Here is a 15,935-nt window from a genome sequence, read left to right on the forward strand (position 1 = left end):
GATATTACCGAGAGGGTAGGACAAGAGCGGTGACTGACTGATGAATTGAAATGATTAAGTGAAAACAATTGATTTTATTGATTTACTGCGGGAAGTTTCAGTCAGAAAATGATGAAAATAAGTGCAATTAACTGTATCGATGTAATTCGATGCAAAATAACGGCATCGTTTACTGTTAGAAATGCAAATTTCAAGTTAATGAAACGAAATGTAAATGAGTTAAAGACGTAGAAAATCACGGCTAAAATTAAGACATGCATTATAAGATATCTGGTGGCATTTGATTTCACTATTTGCCACAAGTAAAACGCCGAGGCGTCTCGCTTCATTTTCAGATCACATATTTGTAGTCTGATACTGCCCCTGCCGCGAACACCAGAACAATACTATTCGTGTAAATACATTGTAAAATTATCATTATTTTCATGCACTCATATATTGCGATTGCATTCGCCCGTCAACACTGGCGACAGTCCTAACAGTGCAAATGCTTTTCTTTCTCGTCGCCCAACCTTTAAAACATTGTGTGCGGTGGCCGCTCGCCCTCTCATGAATGTCTATCTCAACTCTAATCTTCCTGAGAAATCGCGTGTTACGTGGGGCACCCTGCAACCTACACTGTTACTGCACTTTGTTGATTTCTGATTATTTCCGTAACACAGCTAATGTGATATCGATTGTGAGCCTGTCCCGGGGAAAGTGCGGTCTCTCCAAATGTGTATCACGCTATCTTGTGGCCATGGCTGCGGCGGATCTGTTGGTTGCTGTCATTGACGTTTTACTTTATCGTATCAATCAGCTATATTTCCCCACAACTTTTCTCTTCATTACTCAAGTCTACTCCTTCCACAAGGCCCTTAACCACGCAGTCACAAACATGTCCGTGTGGTTAACACTCTCGTTCACATTTGATCGATATTTGATGATTTGTTGCCACATGCTGAGATCCAGATTTTGCACCGAGAAAACTGCAGCCAGGGTTATAGCAACTGTGTGTCCGCTGTTCTGCTGCAAAACATGCCCTGGTACTTTGCATTTGAACCTTCTATATCAATACATAATGTAGCATGGGGCTGTAATGTAAAACAAGAATGCTTCATTGAACCCACATGGATATTATGCACCTGGATTCACCGATGTTTCAGCCCTCTGCTCCCAATGTTCCTGATATTACTGCTCAACGCTCTAACAGTCGGGCACATTTTAATGGCCAGTCAAGTCCGCAAGAATCTGAGAGGCAGCAAGAATGGTGCGAATCAGAATGATTCCGAGCTGAAAAGCAGAAGGAATTCAATCATCTTGCTCTTTGCCATTTCGGGCAACTTCATTATGCTTTGGATTACGTATGGTATATGTTTCCTCTGGACACAGATAACAACGCGGTTTTATTCTACCGGTTTCAGTGACCCGTTGCTTATCGCGGACGAAACCAGCTACATGCTCCTGCTGTTGATTTGCTGCACAAACACGTGTATTTATGCGGTAACTCAGTCTAAATTCAGAGAGGAACTGAAGAGCTGGATGACATATCTGTGGAGAATTATGTCTAAATTTTTATTTGTGTTTATTTGTATGTTTTGTTTTTATTGGTTCTGTGTATGATGCATCTGCCCTGGTGTTTATTATGTTATTTCTTAAAACAGGGAATGAAGCTCATGCAACAAGCTTTGGTGAATATTCGCCCATCTTTCTAGATGTGGTAAAATAGTTTAACAGATCAATAGTTTGATAGTCCTTTATTGTCACGTGTACACTGAGATACAGTGAAATTTGATGTTACCATAGAATCATACAAAAAAAGCAACAAGATACAAAGTTACATAAAAACTTAAACATAAGGAGCCGCCACAGCGGCGTGCGGGAAACCCCAAGGCAAACAGCATAGCCGTCAGTCCAATGTCCGGGCCACACACACGCTTCACCGTGATGTGACCAGAGTTGCACCGACCGTTTGTCGCTCTCTCTGTCAGAAAGCCGTCCGCACCCGCACCGGACTCCAGGACGCTCCCGCGTTATGACGTCCCCGCAACACCGAGACCACGCATTCACGTCAATCCATCCGAGTCCCCACCAGCACAGGCCGCATCCATCTTGCTATCGGAGACCTCGCACTTCTCACTGTGACGGAAGGCGAATACATTTTACCTTCTTCCTCCTTCAAATGCCGGTTGATAAAGGATATATTTCCCCACATATTGTTGCAGTAAATATTTCCAACACAACACAGCTGGAAAATTACTCAACACCTTCCTGAACAATAGTTAAATGTTAAGTGCTTTTAGATTAGTGTATGGATAAATAAATAATGCAGGATTAAGAATCACGTGCAGTCAGAGAAGACTATGGCGACACAGTGCGGTAGCCGGTAGAACTGCTGCCTCACCGAGTCAGAAACACGCATTCGATCCCGATCCCGGATGTGTCTGTGTGTGACGTTTGCACGTTCTCATTTTGACCGTGTACGTTTCGTCCGAACGTTCCGGTTTCCCCACGACATTCCATAGACATAAGGATTTATCGGTCAATTAAACTCTGTAAATTGCCCCTAGTGTACCGGATGTGGATGGGGAAAGTAGGATAACATAAAACTAATGAATGGGTGACCGATGGCCGGCGTGGACCTGTTCGACCAGATGGCCCGTATCATGGAGTCATAGATTCATAGAGTTATTCAACATGGAAACAGGCCGTTCGGCCCAACCTTTCTCCTACGACCAACATGTCCCAGCTACTCTACTCCCATCTGCACGCGTTTGGCCCATATCCAGCTAAACCATAACTCTATGTCTATATTACTGTGAAGGTGGAAGCGCACCCCCCCCCCCACCCCCCACCCCCCCACATACACATACACATACACACACACACACACACACACACACACACACACACACACACACACACACACACACACACACACACACACACACACACACACACACACACACACACACACACACACGGACCCCCCCCCCACACACACACACACACAAACCCAACGTACAGACGTGCACAGAGGCACTCCCTCCCCTGGTACACGCAGGCACACACACACTCACACAAAGGAAACAGACCAGTGTTAACTGTTTGTAGGGTGAAAGTGAGAAGCTACTGAAACTTGATAGAGAGAGTGTGAAAGCCAGGGCTACTTGAAGTGAGAGAAATCAATATTCATACCACTGGGCTGTAAGCAGTCCAAGCGAAATATGAGATGCTGAACCTCCAATTTGTGATTAGCCTCACTCTAAAAACAGATGAAACCGAAAGATCTGGGTCGTAATGGGAAGGAAAATTAAAGCATGCAGCAACATGGAGATCAAGTTGGTTCACGTGGGCTGAGCGAAAGTGTTCCGCCAATCGATCGCCTACTTCTGCGAATGTATCAGTATCCACATCTTGAACAACGGATACAGTAGATGAGGTTGGAGAAGGTACAAATTAACCTCTGTCTAACCTGAAAGGACTATCAGGATACTTGGACTGAGTCGAAGGAGGGGTTATAGCGACAGGTGTTGCATCTTCTGCGGTTGCAGGGGAAGGTGCCCGGGGAGGGGGTGGTTTGGGTGGGAAAGGATGAGTTAACCAGGGAGTTGCGGAGGGAAAGGTCCCAGCGGAAGGCGGAAAGGGTTGATGGGAAAACGTGGCTACTGGTTGGATCCCGTTGGAGTTCGCGGCAATTTCTGAGGATTACTTGTTGTGTGCGACGGTTGAAGGTAATGGCTCTGTCTCTGTGGCGACGAGAGGAAGCGGGAGCAAGGGCGGAGTTATGGGGTACCCAGTAGACACGAGTGAGGGCCTCATCTATGATGGGAGAGGGGAATCCCCGTTCCCTTAAGCATGAGGTTCTCGGATGTACTAGTGTGGAACACCTCAACTTGGGCGCAGCGGTGGCGTAGACGGAGAAATTGGGAGTAGGGGATCGAGTATTTGCAGGAAGCAGGGTGGGAGGAAATGTAGTCAACACAGTTGTGGAAGTTAGTGGGTTTGCAATAGACGTCAGTCAATAGTCTACTTCTTGCCATGGAGATTGTGAGCTCATGAAAGGGGAGGGAGGTGTCGGAGATAGTCGAAATAAATTTGAATGCAGAATGAAAATTGGTGGTGAAGTTGATGCATGAGTTCTGCATGGGTGTAAGAGGTCGCACCGATGTATCATCAATGTAACGGAGATATATTTCGGCAATAGGGCCAGTGTACGCCTGGAACAGGGATTGGTCAACGTACGCTACAAAGAGGCAGGCATAGCTGGGGCCCATACGGATGCATGGAGGAAGTGGGAAGAGTCAAATGAGAAGTTGTTGAGGGTGAGGACAAGCTCCACTACGCGGAGAAGATTGTTAAAGGAGGGAATTTGGATGATTCTGCGGTCTGGTTCTAAGGCATTCCTGGTGGGGGATGGAGGTGTAGCGTGACTGAACGTCCATAGTAAAGATGAGGAAGTGAGGGCTCGGAAATAGGAAGTCATTAAAGAGACGAAGGGCATGTGAAGTATCTTGGACTTAAAGTAGGTCGGCAGAGGTTCGACCAGGGGGGCACCACAGCTACGTGTGTTTTCCCGGTGCTTGTCTGCGCCTCCATCTTCTACCTCGTGGATTCCAGCTTTGTTTCCAGACGTCCCCGTTCGGACCCAACCCGGATTACAGGCACCGACAGTGGAAGTTCTCATTCCGTGCCCTGCGTTCTACACTGGCTGTGATGCGGCGGCACCAGCAGGCTCTCGCTCTCGCTCTCACTCTCCCGCAGCGCCGGGCCTCACTCACCCACAACTGCAATGGTCCTCACCTGTAATTCATTCAGCGCCAGATCCACACCCTCAATAAACGCTTCCTCGCCTACTTGGACCCCCACCCCCCACCAGGAAGGCCTTAAAGCCTTCCGTTTCTTCCTCGACTGCAGAGCCATTCAATGTCCCTCCCCTAGCAATCTACTCCGACTAGTGAAGCCGGTCCTCACCCTGAACAACTTCGCATTTGATTCTTCCCACTTCCTCCAAGTCCAAGGCGTAGCTATGGGCACTCGCATGGGCCCCAGCTATGCCTGCATCTTTGTAGGAAATCTCTGTTCCCGACGTACACTGGCCCTATCCCCGAACTCTATCTCTGTTACATCGGTGACTACATCGGTGCTACCTCCTGCACCCATGCAGAACTGATGGACTTCATAAACGTCACCACCAATTTCCATCCTGCACTCAAATTTACTTTGAAGATTCCGATCCTCCCTCTCCTTCATTGACTTCACAATCTCCATCACAAGATAAGGACTAATGTCTGACGTCTATTACAAACCCACTGACTCCCACAACTATCTCGACTACACTTTTCCCACCCTGCTTCCTGCAAAGACTCTATCCCCTGCTATCAATTCCTCCGTCTAGGTCGCTTCTGCGCCCAAAGTGGGGTGTTCCATACTAGAACATCCGATATGTCCTCATTCTTTATGCTTTTGGGGATCCCCTCTCCCATCAAAGATGAGGCCCTCACTTGTGTCTCCTTGAAACCCCGCAGCGCCACCCTTGCTCCCCCTTCCCGTTAGCCGCAAGAGGGCCGCTAGTCCTTACCTCCCATCCCATCAGCCGTCGCATACAACACATATTTCTCCGAAATTTCTACCACCTCCAACGGGATCCCACCACTAGCCACATTTTCCCATCTCCACCCCTTTCGGCCTTCCACAGAGATCGTCCCCTCCGCAACTCCCTTCCCACCCAAACCAACCTCTCCCCAAGTACCTTCCCCTACAACCGCAGAAGATGCAACACCTGTCGCTATACCTCCTCCTTCGACAGTCGAGGGACCCCGACAGTCCTTTCAGGTTCATTGCACCTCCTCCAACCTCATCTACTGTATCCGTTGTTCAAGATCTGGCCCCTTATACATCGGCGAGACCAAAGTCCGGTAAGACTCCGGTAAGGGAAGCGGCCATTTCAGGTGTCCCAAGCTGCTGTGTGGATTCTCCCGACGCCGGAGCACCATCACCCGGCGAGAACGGCCTGGAACATCGGGCCTCCGTAGAGGCAACTGTGGAGGCCTCAATATGCCCGACTATGGGTGAACTGGTGATGGGGACTGGACATTGTGCCGATCCCCACAGTGGGAGCCATTGTGGGGGGATGTTTTTATGTTTACATTTCTTTATTATTGTTATGTTTGTATTCTTTCTTTATGTGCTGCATTGGCAAGAAGCATTTCACTACACCTAGGTGTATGTGACTAATAAAATAACCTTAGAACCTTTGAACCTTTGAAACGCAGACTGGGCTATCGTTTCGCGAAACACCTTAGCTCTGCCCACGTGAACCAACCTGATCTGGACACTTTAAGTCACCTTCCCATTCCTACACAGACATTTCTGTCCTCGGTCACCTCTGTTCCAGTTTGTTCTGTACAACCTGATCATGGAATACCGCACCATGCTACAACTCTTAATATTTCACCTCTTAACATTTCGTTGACTTCTTCTTGTAGACTCCCTTACCCTGTTTAAAATCCTATGTCGAACCATATTCTCTTTACCTCTCATAATGCTATATACGTCAATGTCACCTCAAAAGCTCTTGCGCTCCAGGAATAACACCCACTACAACTGCACACAATTTGTGTGGCCATACAGGACATGATGGAAAATGTCTTTAGTTAGAGGGTGGTGAATCTGCAGAATTCATTTCCCGCGGCAGGCTGTGGAAGCCATCAATAAATATTTTTAAGGCTGAGATAGATGGATTCTTGATTCGTACGGGTGTCAGTGTTTATGGGTAAACGGCAGCAGAATGGGGTCGAGTGAGAAGATAGACCAGCCATAATTGAGTGACGGAGAATACTTGATGGGCAGAATGGCCTAATTCTATGAACGTGTGCCCACATTTTGTTCATTTTGCGCATGACGTTCCTATGCTTGTACTCAATGACATGCGTCATGAAGGCGGTCGGATTCTTCACCACCCTTTCTCCCTGTGAACCACATTCTGTAAAACAAAATGCTTGTATTCCTTGTCCTACACGTTCCACGTCGTTATTATCACTAACAAATTAACAGCTAGCCCGGCATCAGTTCAAAAGAAGAAATTGAGCGCAGATGAGGTCGAGTCTTCCACCTATAGATTCAGAACAATTCCTGAACGGGCTCAACATCCGCCACCCTAACTAATCCTTCCGTTACATGGAATTCCCAATCAATATTAATGAATATAAAATCACACTAATTACCGGACTCGTACACAATTAAAGGTACAACACTTTTTATTGAACTCCACGGTATTGGATATACAGTATATTACATGTCCAAGCTGCTGCATCTACTACCTGACGTCAGCGAGTTCCTAATAATATAAAGCATGTACTAGGCGGGACTCCTACTAACAAACACTATAATTGGCTAGCATGCAATAGCCAATCTACATCTCTTCTTGTATAAGATGAAAAGCAACTACGTTGCCTTAAACAATATTCTGAGGGAAACATAGCAGGATTATACAAAATCACCATATCTAATGGGCGGTCTGCAAACCCGTCCGGCCCTTGTCCGGCAGGAGACCGCCTCACCCTCCTCTGCGGGAGGAGAAATTGGAACCGGGAGTGGGGACACGACCGGCGACCGGCGGGCCCGGTGGGAGAAGTCGCCACAGGCGAGCCAGGAGTAGACCGACGCGGGGAACACGTGGTAGCAATTACAGCAAGAGGTGGAGTAGCTGGAACAGGCGTTGGGGCAAACACTAGAGGCCGGGCATCAGGACCTGTAGGCGCAGGACGCGGAGCCTTCACTGGAAGGTTATGTTGTCGGTTGCATTTGTAGATGACACCGTCCACTTCGACCAGGTTGGAACGTGTTTCTTTGGAAGGGTCGTAAACGTGCCCCAGCCGGGTATGTCCTTTGTCGGTTTGCAGGCGAACCACTTGTCCACGTGCCAGTGGTTTAAGCGGCTTGCATGACTTGTCGTAGATACACATTTGTGTATCGCGGTTAAGTTGTTTCTGTATCGCGGGCGGGGAGCGGACGCGCGGCTGCAGTTGCTGCTGAGAGACAGGCAAGGGTGGACATGTCTGTCGGGACATTAGTCGCTGGGCGGGGTAGGCAAGAACGCTGTCCCGTGCAATGTTTCGTTGGTTGAGCAAGTCCAGGTAGTCGCCGGGTTTTTCCAGGAAGGAACGTTTCATGAGTTGGTTCGCGCTCCAACAGCGCGCTCGGCCAGTCCGTTGGACTGCGGGAATTCTCGGCTGCTGGTGACGTGTTGGACGTTGCATCTTTTAGCAAAGTTCTTGCATACCTGGCTGGTGAATTGCCTGCCATTGTCAGTCTGAATGCTTACAGGGGAGCCATGTACGAAGAGGTGTCGTTGCAAATTCTCGATCACACTCAGAGGAAATGGTTTGTAGTAAATCTATTTCGAACCATCCCGAGTAAGAGTCCACAAGAACAAGATAGTGTTTTCCATGCATTCAAAGATGTCGGCGGCCAGTGAGGACCTCGGGAGGGAACGAGCTGGTTGGGGCAGAAGAGGTTGCTTCTGCTGCTGTGGTGACTGTTGCAAATAGCACACGTTTCGGTCTTTTCGTCATTCCGGGCCAGTAGAACAGTAGAACATATTCTGGGTCATTTGGAGGGTGGCTTTCGTGCCGGGGTGGCTCCTGTGTGTGAGTGAGTCCGTGTGTGTGTGTATGAGTCTGTGTGTGTGGGGATCTTTATGTGAATGTTTGTGTCATTGAGTTTGTGTGTGCGTGAATGAGTCAGTGTGTGTGAATATGTGTATGATAATGTGTGCGTGTGAATACGTGTGTATATATGTGTGTGTGTGTGTGTGTGAATATGTGTGCGTGTGCGTGTGTGAATATGGGCGTGTGTGTATGTGTATGTATGTGTGTGTGTGTGTGTGTGTGAATATGTGTGTGTGTACGTGTGCATGATTATATATGTGCGTGTGTGTGTGTGTGTGTGTGTGTGTGTGTGTGTGTGTGTGTGTGTGTGTGTGTGTGTGTGTGTGTGTGTGTGTGTGTGTGTGTGTGTGTGTGTGTGTGTGTGTGAATATGAGTGTGTGAGTGTGTGTGCATGTGTGTGAGTGCATGTGAATATATATGCGTGTGTGAAATAATATAGTATTTCGTAGTTCAGAGCTTATTTGTTATGTTTAATAGCGTGATGGCTGTCAGGAAGAAGCTGTTCCTCAATGCAGATGTTACAGTTTTCAGTTTACAAAATTCGGACGTGACTCCAGAAGTCGGGCATCAGTCAGTTCACAAGCTGTGTGTCAGTCCAAAGGCCATGAGTTAATCCCAAGGCAGTGAGTGAGTCCACACGTCATGAGTAAATGGCTCACTGCCCCCCTCCTCCACTGACATCCCCCACCTCAAGACGCTGCCCTCTGCCATGCTATAGGATGCACCCCCTACTGAAGCCTTCCACATCCCCTGCATGAGGGCACCCCACCCCTTCTCATCAGTTCACGACAACCCCCGCCTGAAGCTGCCCTTGGCTGCACGACATTTACCACCCATAGGGCAGCGTCATGAAGAGGGGAATGAGTCTGTGTATGTGTGTGTGATTGAGTCTGTGTGAGTGTATGAGTGAGTGAGACCGTGTGCGTGTGTATGAGTCTATGTGTGTGTGGGTCTTTGTGTGAATGTGTGTGTCATTGAGTTTGTGTGTGCGTGAATGAGTCTGTGTGTGTGTGTGTGTGTGTGTGTGTGTGTGTGTGTGTGTGTGTGTGTGTGTGTGTGTGTGTGTGTGTGTGTGTGTGTGTGTGTGTGTGTGTGTGAATATGTGCGTGTGTATATGCGTGTGTGTATGAATATGTGCGTGTGTATATGTGTGTGTATGTGTGAATATGTGGGTGTACCTATGTGTGTCTGAATATGTGTGTGTGAATATGTTTGTGTGTATGTGTGTGTGTGTGTGTGTGTGTGTGTGTGTGTGTGTGTGTGTGTGTGTGTGTGTGTGTGAGTGTGTGCATAATAATAATAATATAATATAATAATATATCTTTATTGTCATTGCACGTCAGTGCAACGAGATTTAGTGTGCAGCTCCACTGATGTACAAGAAAGGTAAATAAATGCAATACATAAATAAGTAAGCTGAATTGACTGACGTGACCATCTGAGGGAGACTGTCCAAAGGGAGTGGGTGGGGGGCACACCCTCCAGAAACCAGAAATGAATCTGATTTTTGTTTAGTGGATAAACTGGCATAATGAGCCGACAGTTGAATCTTGTATTCAGCATTGTTGCCAATAATGTGTCCTCCTGACCTATTCGACACTTAAAGAAGAGTTTTCTGTAAATTCACTTTGTACTATTGGGCCGGTTCAGAGCCGCTATAGCTCTTGGGATAAAACTGTTCCTGAGTCTAGAGGTTCGGGCGTAGAAGGCCTTGTAACGTCTGCCGGAGGGAAGTAGTTGAAACAGACCGTGGCAGGGGTGTGATGAGTCCTTATGGATGCCGAGGGCCTTCCTGAGGCACCGCGTGTGGTAGATGCCCTCCAAGGCTGGTAGCTCTGTCCCGATGATCCGCTGCGCTCTGTTGACGACGCGCTGAAGAGTTCTCCTCTCCGCCTCCGTGCAGCTGAGATACCACATAGAGATGCCATACGTTAGTATGCTCTCTGTGGTGCAGCGGTAGAACGTTGTCAGCAGCTGTTGGGGCAGACCAGTCATTTTTAATGTCCTCAGGAAGAACAGTCGTTGCTGTGCCTTCTTGACCAGCGCGGCGGAGTTTATGGACCATGTGAGGTCTTCCGAAATGTGAGTGCCCAGAAACTTAAAGCTGGACACTCTCTCCACACTTTCCCCGTAAATGGAGATTGGAGCGTATTCTCCAGAATGGGACCTCCTGAAGTCAATAATCAGCTCATTGGTCTTGGAGGTGTTTAGTGCCAAGTTGTTATTGGCGCACCAGTCCGCCAGGTTCTGCACCTCCGCTCTGTAGTTTGTTTCATCACCGTTGGTGATCAGCCCAATCACTGTTGTGTCGTCTGCAAACTTCACGATGGTGTTGGTGTCGAATGCAGGGACACAGTCGTGAGTGAAGAGGGAGTAGAGCATGCGGCTTAGTACACAACCCTGTGGTGTGCCGGTGCTCAGGGTGATGGTGGAGGACAGGTGCGGGCCCAGTCTCACTGCCTGCGGGCGCTCCGTGAGAAAGTTCAGGATCCAAGCGCATATCGGTGAGCTGAGGCCTAGCTGGTGGAGTTTGGTGGTGAGCTTGGTGGGGATGACCGTATTGAATGCAGAGCTATAGTCAATGAAGAGCATCCTCACATACGTGCCCTGTCTGTCCAGGTGAGTCAGGACAGTGTGAAGGCTCAGAGAGATGGCATCCTCTGTCGATCTATTTGCCCTGTATGCAAATTGATGGGAGTCCAGTGAGGCAGGGATGCTGGATTTAATATGGGGGAGGACCAGCCTTTCGAAGCACTTCATAGGGATTGGAGTCAGGGCAACCGGCCGGTAGTCGTTGAGGTTGGTGATTTTGGACTTTTTCGGCACCGGCACTATGGTGGCTGTTTTCAGGCACTTGGTGACCGTGGCCAGAGATAGAGATAGATTGAAGATTCTCGTGAATACCTCCGCCAGCTGTCCAGCACAGTCCTTTAATACTCTTCCCTGTACTCCATCCGGGCCTGCAGCCTTGCGTGGATTGATCCTACGCAGAGCGCACTGTACCTCCCGAGTGCTCAGTGTTAAGGCCTGTCCCTCCGCTATGGCCGGGATTATTCCACAGTGTTGCCAGTATCGAACCGGGCAAAGAAAGTGTTTAGTTCGTTGGCCAGTGTGATATCACCGTGGGGGCAGGTGGGGCTGCTCTTGTAGTCAGTGATGTCCCTGACACCCTGCCACATGCTTCTGGTGTCCGCGGTATTGAAGTGGTCTTCTACCCTTTGCCTGTGGATGACTTTGCCCTTTTTTATGCCTCTGTTCAGGTTCGACCTGGCCGCACTGTAAGCAGAAGTGTCCCTGGATTTAAAGGCGTTGTTGCGTGCCCTTAGCAGATCCTGAACCTCCTTGTTCATCCACGGTTTCCGGTTTGGGAACATCTTTATTTGCTTGTCCACTGTGACAGTCTCCACACAGCAGTTGATGTACGAGAGCACAGTGGATGTGTACTCCTCCAAGTCTATCTCTGTACCACTGGTAGCCTGTTGTGCAAACAGGTCCCAGTCGGTGCGATCAAAGCAGTCCTGGAGTTGTAGGGTGGCGTCCTCGGGCCATATTTTGACCGTCCTTATTGCAGGTTTGGACTTGCGGATGAGGGGTCTGTATGCAGGCAGCAGAAAAAGTGAGAGGTGATCGGATTGTCCCAGGGATGGGCTGGGGAGAGCTCTGTATGCGTCCTTGATGTTGGTGTACACTTTATCCAACGTGTTTGAGCCTCTGGTAGGGCACTGCACATGCTGGTGGAATTTGCGGAGTGTGGCACGTAGGTCGACCTGGTTAAAGTCCCCTGCAACAATGAAGGCACCGTCGGGGTGAGCTTACTGATGGCCGAGTGCAGCTGTGCTAGCGCTAGGTTAATATTAGCCTGTCGTGGGATGTATATGGCCATGATGTTAACCACAGTAAACTCCCGAGGCAGGTAAAACGGTCCACATTTAAGCAGTAGGTATTCCAGGTCTGGGGAACAGTAGCTCTCTATTGCAGTGTGGTTGGTGCACCAGTCATTGTTGATGTAGATGCAGAGCCCGCCACCCTTGCTCTTACCGGAGTCCTTTGTTCTATCAGCACGATGCAGTGACCGGTTGGTCAGGTCCACAGCCCCATCGGGAACCAGCGCGCTGAGCCAGGTCTCTGTGAGGATCAGCACACAGCAGTCTTCCAGGGATCGCTGGGTGTTGATCCAGAGCCTTACCTCATCCAGCTTGTTGGTGAGTGACCGGACATTCGCCAGAAAGACGCTTGGGAGCGATGGTCTTTGTGGAGCCCTCCGTAGCCTGTCCTGCACCCCCGCTCGCCTTCCACGTTTCTGCTTTCGTTCCCGGCGCTTGCTCCGTCTCCTGCCCTCCGGAGTGGTGATCCAAGGGGCTTTCCTGCCCAGCTCCGACGGGACGGTAAGGGTACTGTAGTACTCACACGCCAGTTTATCGCAGCCACGTCCAATGCTGAGTAGTTCCGAGCGGTTCCATGTGCGACCAGTCGGGATTGCGATGCGGGTCTTGGATTCCCTCGTCCTGTAGGTGAGTTTCGTCTTATGGCTCCTGGGGTTTCCGGGGTTACTAGGGTTCCTATGGGTTTTAGGGGTTCTGGGGTTTTTAATTACCTTGTTTTTCCAGCCGCGTTCGGTACCGGGCTGCTCCGAGTAAACTCGGGCTTGGGAGCGCAAAGCCGCTGCGTCTGGACGCGCCGCCATCTTCATGCTTATATGTGTGTGAGTGCTTGTGAATATATATGTGTGTGTGTGTGTATATGTGTGTGTGTGTGTGTGTGTGTGTGTGTGTGTGTGTGTGTGTGTGTGTGTGTGTGTGTGTGTGTGTGTGTGTGTGTGTGTGTGTGTGTGTGTGTGTGTGTGGGAAATAATATAGTATTTCGTAGTTCAGAGCTTATTTGTTATGTTTAATAGCGTGATGGCTGTCAGGAAGAAACTGTTCCTCAATGTAGATGTTACCGTTTTCAGTTTACAAAAGTCGGACGTGACTTCAGAAGTCGGGCATCAGTCAGTCCACAAGCCGTGAGAGTCAGTCAGTCTAAAGGGCATGAGTTAATTCCAAGGCAGTGAGTGTCCACAGGTCATGAGTAAATCGCTCACTGGCACTTCTCCTCCACCGACATCCCCCACCTCAAGATGCTGCCCAACGCCTGGCTATCGGATGCACCCCCTACTGAAGCCGCCCTCATCCCCTGCATGAGCCCCCCCCCCCATTTCTCATCAGCTCACGAGAACCCCCACCTGAAGCTGTGCCCCTCCCTTGGCTGCATGATGTTTACCACCCCCCTCACCCCACCCCAACCTGACAGACCCCACCTCAAAAAAATGTGTTGCACAAAATCTTCAGTGTCCATTAACAACTGACATTGTCTTTCGGCTGCTTTTTGAACATCATGTCAGGAAATGTTACAGGTCAAGGTGATGTGGCTATTGCTGTAGTATCCTCTGGGATAGCAGCTACATTTCTGCCTGGTGGAAGATCTACACATTCTCGATTCAAGATACCCATCCAAGTGGCCGAGGATACATTGTGCAACATCGAGAAGAACTCTAAGACGGCACATTTCACGAGGCAAGTGAAAGTCAATGTATGGGATGAATGTCCAATGATTAGGAGAGAATGCTTTGAAGTTGTGGACATAATTCTTCCAGATGTCTTGAGCAACACCTAGCATTTTGGTGCTCCCCTGCCAGTACAGGCCTCAGTGACTGTGCTGCCAGCCCTCAGTGACTGAGTTTCCAGCCCAAAAATCCATTCAGCTCACGAACTCCATACTAGCCCTCTGGAAACCAGTACCTTTGGCCCAACACACTAGCTCAACAGAAATATGAAGGGAAATGTCAAAGGTTTCCTGAAGGATGGAACATCGCCCAAGAATGTTGTCATTAATAGCGTGCTTCGTTGAATTATGACCTGAGATATTCTCAGATGTTCCTTCTTAAAATTTGACCGCTGATTTTCTCTATATTAAAATTGTATATTTTTTATCAACAGGAAATAGTCATCAAGAGGCAGTGAGCAGCAGAACACAACAAGACGCAACAAGACACAACAAGTAAAAACTTAATAAATCTTATCTTTAAAATTTAAATTGTTCTTATATTTTAAGTCATTCACATTTTAAACTTTAATAAAACCTTTTTGCACTTTTAATGCTGTGTGCTCTTCATCACAATAGAACCTAATAGGCAGGAATGGCTGCTCTGTGGGAGAGCCACTAAGAGTGCATGGGGGGAGGGAGATGCACTGAATGTGTGGGTGGGAGGGGAATGGCAAGGAGCAGAGTGGGGGGGGGGGGTTGAATGTAGGTGTGGTGACTGAGTGAACTGCCAGCGTACCAGGCGTGAACGACTGCACTGCCAGCCCACGAGCAGTGAGTTAGTGAACTGCCAGCCCACCAGCTGTAAGTGATTGAACTGCCAGCCCAATAATCCATTCAATCCACCCTTTTCCCCCTCTTACATTCTGTCACCTGTTTTGGGCAGAATTTCTGTCAGTTTCTCAGCCGCCAGCCTGCCAGGTCCGAGTGATTGTACTGCCAGGCCTCAGTGACTGAGCTGCCATCCCAAAAATCCATTTGGCCCACTAACTCCATACTAGCCCTCTGGAAACCAGTACCTTCGGACCACAACACTCATACTAGCGCACCAGAAAGCCCCCCCCCCACCCCCACTGGCCAGCAATATTGGAATTGGTGGAGAGGTGGAATATTGTGTAGGGTGTCCAGCCCTCCCGTGTGAAGCTGGGACCCAACGGGTCCCACTTAGTCTAGTATGATTATATACATTTATATCACATTCATGTATGTGTGTTTATAAACATTTTATTCTTTAACAAGAATTAACAGAATTATGAACTAACATAATTATGAATCTAACCCTATATCACACACAAAAACTTGCCCCGCAATGTCAATTACCCTGCGAGTCGGATCGGTTCCGGTTACTACCAAATCAACTCAAACACTGCTTGTGAGCCATTTAAAAAGAAATGATTTAAAAAACATTAAAAAAGACAATTACCAGAGTCAAATTTTATTCTTGACAAGAAGTATGAACTGACAGAATTATGAATCTAACCCTATATCACACACACAAACTGTTGTCCCGCAACATTGATTACACTAAGATATTTGGCCTGCGGGTCAACGGGGCGAGGGGCGGCGACGTAATTTCCGGGCTGAGCCGCCCCGCTGAAAGATTATAGAGCGAGGGGGGAGGGGGGGAGAGAGGGACATCAGCCCGGAAATGACGTCGCTTACAGCCACCGGCCCCGTTGCCCTGCAGGTTGCGGGGTGGTCTCA

General features: G+C 48.7%; 1 long non-coding RNA gene across 1 annotated transcript; it reads right to left on the bottom strand.

The window, feature by feature from the left end:
* Positions 1-3,149: 3,149 nt before the first annotated feature.
* On the bottom strand, positions 3,150-8,332 carry LOC116969958. The gene is made up of 3 exons (XR_004410969.1): positions 8,321-8,332; positions 6,516-6,526; positions 3,150-3,242 (listed from the first exon to the last, which is right to left on the bottom strand). It is a non-coding gene; the product is annotated as an uncharacterized LOC116969958 (long non-coding RNA).
* Positions 8,333-15,935: the final 7,603 nt, after the last annotated feature.

The sequence above is a fragment of the Amblyraja radiata genome, unplaced genomic scaffold (assembly GCF_010909765.2).
Source record: "Amblyraja radiata isolate CabotCenter1 unplaced genomic scaffold, sAmbRad1.1.pri scaffold_436_ctg1, whole genome shotgun sequence".
Taxonomy (NCBI): domain Eukaryota; kingdom Metazoa; phylum Chordata; class Chondrichthyes; order Rajiformes; family Rajidae; genus Amblyraja; species Amblyraja radiata.